This window comes from Micropterus dolomieu, linkage group LG12 (assembly GCF_021292245.1).
Source record: "Micropterus dolomieu isolate WLL.071019.BEF.003 ecotype Adirondacks linkage group LG12, ASM2129224v1, whole genome shotgun sequence".
NCBI classification, from domain to species: domain Eukaryota; kingdom Metazoa; phylum Chordata; class Actinopteri; order Centrarchiformes; family Centrarchidae; genus Micropterus; species Micropterus dolomieu.
In genome coordinates this window covers 37,835,819-37,842,950 of record NC_060161.1, presented here as the reverse complement: position 1 = coordinate 37,842,950, position 7,132 = coordinate 37,835,819, and the positions used below count along the sequence as shown (strand labels likewise).

Here is a 7,132-nt window from a genome sequence, read left to right as displayed (position 1 = left end):
TGTGGTCGACCGTGTCGAATGCAGCACTGAGATCCAATAATACTAACTCTGCCACGGTCAGTGTTTAAATGGATGTCATTGAAGACCTTAACAAGAGCCATCTCAGTGCTGTGGTGTGGTCGAAAACCTTTTCAATGATTTTACATAAAAATGGGAGATTTGATATGGGCTTATAATTGCTCATTAGTGAACTGTCTAGATTTCTCTTTTTTAAGAGTGGCTTAATGACTGCATGCATTTAAGACACATTTTTGAAAAAACCTGTTGGCAGAATATCAAGGCAGCATGAGGAGGATTTCAGATGTTGTATTATTACTAGCATCCACTTCTAACTGGAAGGGAAGAGCAAAGTTAGGTGCAGCCAGTACAGGAGCACTGCACAACTTGCTTTTTTATGTCACATACATAAACACAAACATTTGTTTCAGTACTTTTAATTGAGATAAGATATTCTGTCGAGTACAAACTAAAAAGACGACACAAGATAGAAATTTGAAGCAAAATTAATTTATTGCTATTAAATGTACTTAAGACATAGTAGTAAATTGTTTTATAAACTTACAAGATGCTTATTAATCATTCAACTTAAACCTCCTCATTAATTAATTTTTCTATGTTCTGCTTCAGCCTCATTTTAACCATCCATGCACAAAAATGACTGTAGGTTGCAGTTTTTACTCGCACATCGTAAATCATTTTTCACGTCTATTTTACAGGGAAATTCATGTGAAATACTCGTTTAGCAACGCATGATCCGTCCTGAACACGTCGTGCTGCTTTTCCTTCTTCTTGTTTCATTTGCGAGTGCCGCTGACTTCCCTTCACTGTTACCGAGCTGTTCTACGTGCTGCCACCGGCTTTAACGGAGGGGAATGTAGCAAACAGCGGGTATAAATAAAGATTTATGGGGAAATATTTTAACAGGAGGATACCGGGGGAGAGCGGTAAAATCCAGGTACTCCAAGCACAACTTGACTGCTCACGACTCCAGTCGCCTAATACCCACCCCCTTACATCTACGCCAATCAAACACACATAACCTGAAATAAACATAAATAACAACTAGTGAACGTCACGATTGTAGATCCTTTTGTACAGCGGGGACCAATTTAAGTGCAACACACAACAAAAAACAACGCTGATCCGCTGTTAGATACCTCAGAAAGCTATTATATGGTAGCTGGGCTACAGAGCTTAGTAAGGGGTTCCCTACCACTGAGAGGTTCTTGCAAAAGCATCTGTAGTATCCTGTCATGCCTAAAAAATGCCGGAGCTCTCGTCTGGTTGTAGGAACTGGATAAGCCAATACTGCAGCCGCTTTGGCCTCCTCTGGCCTGACCTGCCCTTTTCCTACCTGTTTCCCTATCTGGTACACTATGTCGAATACCTCACCTGTTGCTGCACCTGTATGCGAAGACCACTTTCGCACCAGAGAAAGAAGAAAACACCGACACTTTTCTACACTCACTCAGGTCAGCAACAACTGAGGCAAAACACTTTACCAGTGAGAGGTCACTTTTCTGTGCACCAATGAGCCCTTCACGTGTCAACGGCAGTGGCATCGAGCGAGCATCCTGTCCTCAGAGAAAACAGAAGAAAACATGGAGTGACAATTTTAATTAATCTCACTCCCTTTCGGCTGCTTGGTAACTGAACCCTGCTGCTTTTGTTTCATAGTTAAACAATCTGCAATGAGGTGACCAGGTTTATGACAGCCTGTCTGATTTAGCACTTACAATGTTACTTAAACCAACTCGGGGTACCCGTCTGTCACTAGACTTCTTGCTAGCACTAAAATGTGGTGGAGAGACAGAGGATTGGTGCCGTAATCCACACACAAAACAGATACTCACCATCCAGCACTTTGTGCAACACCACAACTTCCCCAGATCCTGCCTATTAATTCTTTACCAAGTCTATCTTCTGGAGCGTGCCGGGCTTGGGGCGACTTTACAGGCAGCAACTTCGGTGGCCGAATCCCGAAACGCCTACCCCCGGCCAGGGAATTAATCCCAACCCAGGATTACCAAACATAAAAAAGTCAAAACAACAAATGTTCACAACCCTGGACAATGACCAGCACACAGTTATCACAACCACGCAGTAAATCTGATTTCTAGTCTCTTTTAGATCCTGAACGAGCCCCTAAATTGTAATGTTCCTCTGGATAGTAAGTCCAGGGGGAGAAGGAACAACAATATGGACAATATTTTCAGTCGTTATGTGTGAACTACACATTGACACGTGACAACGGCTACCCGACACATTTCTGACCCAAATGTTTGAGCACATTTTCAATTCGCCATCAACTTTCGTAAAACTGCCAATATATGATGAACTAGCATACAAAATCGTTCTATTAGCCTCTTTCTCCGCTGCTGTCTGCTTCTCATATGAAAGCTTCTTCATGAGTAGCCTTACAGTCAAGCAGTCATGGCAGACAATGGAAGCGATACTGCCCCCAGCACTTCATGTAATGCATTACAGTTAGAGATAAACAACCAGAAATGTTCATGAGATGGATTTTTACAAATCGACGTCGTCGATTACGTAGACTAATCGTTGCAGCCCTAATTCAAAACGAAGTAATGTGACTGCATTGGTGGTGTTTAAGCTGACTATATTTACTTTTCCCACACTGTTCACAAAAGTATGGTTTCTTAAAGTGTGAACACGTTGGTGAATTGTTAATTTATCTGATCTAGTGAAAACTTTTCCACAGTATTCACTGATGTACGGTTTCTCTCCATTGTGAACACTTGGTGGACTTTTACTTGACCTGACGTAGTGAAAGCTTGTCACAGCTGTATGGTTTCACTCCAGTGTGAACACGTTTGTGGATTTTTAGTTGATCTAATCGTGGGAAAGCTTTCCCACACTGGTCACAGCTGTACGGTTTCTCTCCAGTGTGAATACGTTTGTGGATTTTTAGTTGATCTGATCGAGTGAAAGCTTTCCCACACTGGTCACACCAGTACGGTTTCTCTCCAGTGTGAACACGTTGGTGGATTTTTAGTTCACCTGGTTGAGTGAAAGCTTTCCCACACTGATCACACCAGTACGGTTTCTCTCCAGTATGAACACGTCTGTGCCTTTGTAGGTCTTCTGATGTCGTGAAGGTTTTCCCACACTTGTCACACCAGTATGGTTTCTCTCCAGTGTGAACACGTATGTGCCTTTGAAGGGCACCTGATGCACTGAAAGCTTTCCCACACTGGTCACAGCTGTACGGTTTCTCTCCAGTGTGAACTTGTATGTGCCTTTTTAGATGACCAACTGTAGCGAAACCTTTCCCACACAGGTCACAATTGTATGGTTTCTCTCCAGTGTGAACACGGCGGTGAATTCTTAGGAGACCCGATGTAGTGAAAGCTTTCCCACACTGGTCACACCAGTATGGTTTCTCTCCAGTGTGAACCCGTCTGTGAATTTTTAGGTCACGTGCTGTAACGAAAGCTCTCCCACATAGGTCACAGCCGTACGGCTTCTCTCCAGTGTGAAGTCTCTGATGAGTCTTTAAAGATCCAGATCTTGTGAAGGATTTGTCACAGAGCTGACAGTGATGACGTTGGGGCCCATCTCTTCCTGTTCGTTTCTATAGCAGCAGACAGAAAGACATAGACAGTGAGTGAGATGTCATGGTGCAGCGAGCTATCTAGAACCATAAATGACATTAAGAGCATGTCTCTGAAACATAACCCACAATGTTCAAGTTTGACTGATGCATTACCACCTGTGACAACCAACTGCAGGGGTGTGTCCACAGAGGGTTGTTGAAGCTTGACCCATACTACAGACTAGATAGACAGATAAAAATCCCATACCGGTCGGGCTCTTAAGTCAGATAACCGATGTATCGGCCGATACATCGGTTATCGTTTTTTTCCCCTTATTTTAAGAAATGCATTTTAAGAAATGCATGACAAACAAAGACTATCCTTAAAATGTTATGTTGAAACCATACCAAGGTACCATGACATAATGCAGTATAGACAAACTTGTATTGTTATAAATAGTACTTTGAACAAAAGTACAACAAAATATATTAAGGTTTTGATGACTAAGAGTCAAATAAAACTACAGAAACATTTTAAAAATATCCCATTTGTTACAACTGAGCTCTACAACTAATGAAACTTAAAGTAAATAATGCATCGTTGGGTCAGCAAAACAAAAATACTAGAGCCCAACCTGATTTATCGTTTTGCAGATATTATTGGCCGATATAAGCTACTCGCAGTTATATCTGTATTCGCCTTTAAAACAGCCAATATATGACTATTAGAAAATAAAGAGTCGGATCCTTCCCTCATGTCATGCATAGCTCCTCTGTTTAAAACACTGCAGCACAATAGAACAAAACAGGAGCTCCTGATAGCCTAACTCTCGCACTCAGTGTTCACGGTGAGTTGGTCATTATCACTTCTCCTCTCCTGAAAACATTCACACCAGACTTGCTAACCCTCACGTTTTTCACTGCACTCTCCCAGGTCACAGCAGGATGTTTCATGTCACAGTAAGTGAGTGGTGGAGGCTAACGTTACTCTAGCAGACGTGATTGTAGATTTATTCTGAAACAGTGCGGCACTTCTAGTGAACGGTCCTCTCATTTCTCCCTAGTTCATTACCTCTCATTTCTCCCTAGTTCATTACTTCTAAATATTAGTGTTTCCCATTCGTTCATTTATTTGTGGCGGCCCACCACAATATCAATGCTAACCGCCACAGATTGATCGTCGTTTTTTTCTAGGCCTATTTAAAATCATATTTGAGCTGCAGGCAGCGCTTATTGGCACAGCATATCCTCTCACTCGTCCCTCTCTCACTCGTCCCTCTCTCTCTCACCCTTCTCTCTCGCTTTCTCTCCCTCGTTAACACAGCTGCACAAATCTGTCCAACACAACGCTCTCAACGTTGGAGACCCAGCTATTAAAAGTTATTAGCAAGCGTGTAAGGAGCCTTGCTAATAAGGAGAGCTAAGTTTATGTTAGAATACAGCTGGTTTTCAAGACGCCACAGTTACACTGTCATTATGTGGGAAACACTGTATTATTAAATATAACGTATAGCAGCTACCGCTGCCTGATGCTAAATTAGCCACAAAGCTAATGAGAGATTAAACTATAGTGTTTGACGTTCTGCGGGCTGCTTGTCTCTACTCGGTGTGTCAGAAATGATTAAACCAGCGCGGACTTGTGAATAAATGTAAGCCGAACAAGAATCTAACACGGCTTGCTGCTTCAAGTTCTCTAATATCTAACATTAGTAATATCTGCAAAACGATAAATTGGTTGGGCTCTAGTATATAAGTGATGGCAGTAATATACATAGAAAAAAATATGTGCAACGGTGGTAATGCTTTAGGTCAAGCTTGAAGACATGTTCTATTTGTATAGATCTAACAGCCTATCACACCGCAGAAATAAACACAACAATAACCGAAGGTTTTTGGCTCAGAAGAAAATTAAAACAGAGAAAAGATCAACGATCTCCAGGCGTGCAGCATGAGGGACAACCAAGCAGGAAGCTTCTGGTCTACAATATGAATTTGATGCAGAAGTCCTCGAAACATGCATTCCATTGAAAATCCAGCAGGGGGCGACTCATCTGGTTGCAAAAAGAAGTCCGGCTCCATTAGAAATAATGGGAAAATTACCCTACTTCTCAGCTGAATAATTACCCCAGTAAACACTTCCTGATGAGTTTATTGTCTCAGTCGCTAGTTTCAAGTCTTCAACACAAAATGATGTTCATTTAGTAAATTATGGCCCCATTTATTTTAAAATAGACCACAAAGCAGAGTATGATTATCTATGATTGACAAGTCGTTACCATGGCGACATGTCAATCAGGCTAGAGCCGGCTTGTACCCTCGGCGCTGTGTAAATTTAACCAGCGCCGTTGAAAAAGCTTATTAGGAGTTGGCTGTTCACTTTCTCTGGTGAGTACATTTAGTTTTAAGACTGTTCTCTAGACAAAGTTATCAGCCCTGTTAAAGTGAGAATTAACGTGAATTACAGTTGCACCTAGCTAAGCAAGCTAGCTAGCTCCACACACGCCCGTTAGCTCCACCGTATCGTCACTTCCGGTCACTTCATGGTTGGCCAAACTCGAGGCTTCAAAATGGCAGTCCACAAACCAACGGGTGACGTCACGATGACTACGTCCATTTCTTATATGCAGTCTATGGGGACAACCTGGTCATCTTGGGTATCCCGGAGTAGGCGGACAAAGGCCCTGAGAAGACTAAAAAAAGTCATCCTTAAAAGGAGCTGAAGCTACCGGCTTACACCGTGAAGAACGGGTGCACCATTTGGGAGGATGGTGGTCGGACAACCATAGGCCAAGACCCACTGTGGCTAAGTTTGAACATTGCAAACGGAAATAACTTGTTAAAAGTCTACTTCTTTCTTCTGTTAATGTTGCTGTTATAGATCCAAAAGGTCGATTTATTGTAGATAACATTTCCATTCAAAAACCTGATTTATAATATCTAAGGCCCGAATGTTGACGACGCCTCCTTTTTCATGCATGCTTCACCTCACTCTCTGCTCACTCAGACACAGCTTTTATAAAAAAGAGAGGACTTCAACCTGGTATGCAATACAGCTGTTGACAGACTCGGCAGGCAATCCTCGTATGTGGGAATCAACAGAAAGCCTTTGCATTCTCATCGCCCCACTCTCAGAGAATTGTACCTCTTTTTCACCAGTCCACAGCTCATATTCACACCTAGACTATTGTTTGGTTAGTAGCTCAATTATGACATCTCAGACACTCGGTTTCACCCTTTCACTATCAACATTCACTTACCAGTTTCTAGTATGCCAATAAAAAACAACCCTCCAATTAGAAATTGGAGACTTAATACATTTTTGCAAGCAGTCTGCTTGTTTCCTGCTTTCTTACAGTGCAGACGCTTTGCTGCTTGCTCTTGCCTCTCCTTGCATTCTGTGGCTTAAACACTCATTTTTTTTCCCCTGCTAGAAATCAGCAGCTCTTGGATACTTTTAAATCACTGGGACTGTCAGATAAAGTTGGCTCTTGCCATACTTTAAAACCTTTTATGATCTTAGTGCTACGCGAGTGCGGCCTATCAATAGCACTAGCCTGTACTGCAGTGACTGGAGTT

At 42.2% G+C, this 7,132-nt stretch overlaps 1 pseudogene; it reads right to left on the bottom strand.

Moving 5' to 3' along the window:
• Positions 1 to 519: 519 nt before the first annotated feature.
• The window catches only part of LOC123979988, a 15,579-nt pseudogene continuing 8,966 nt past the window's right edge, over positions 520 to 7,132 (bottom strand).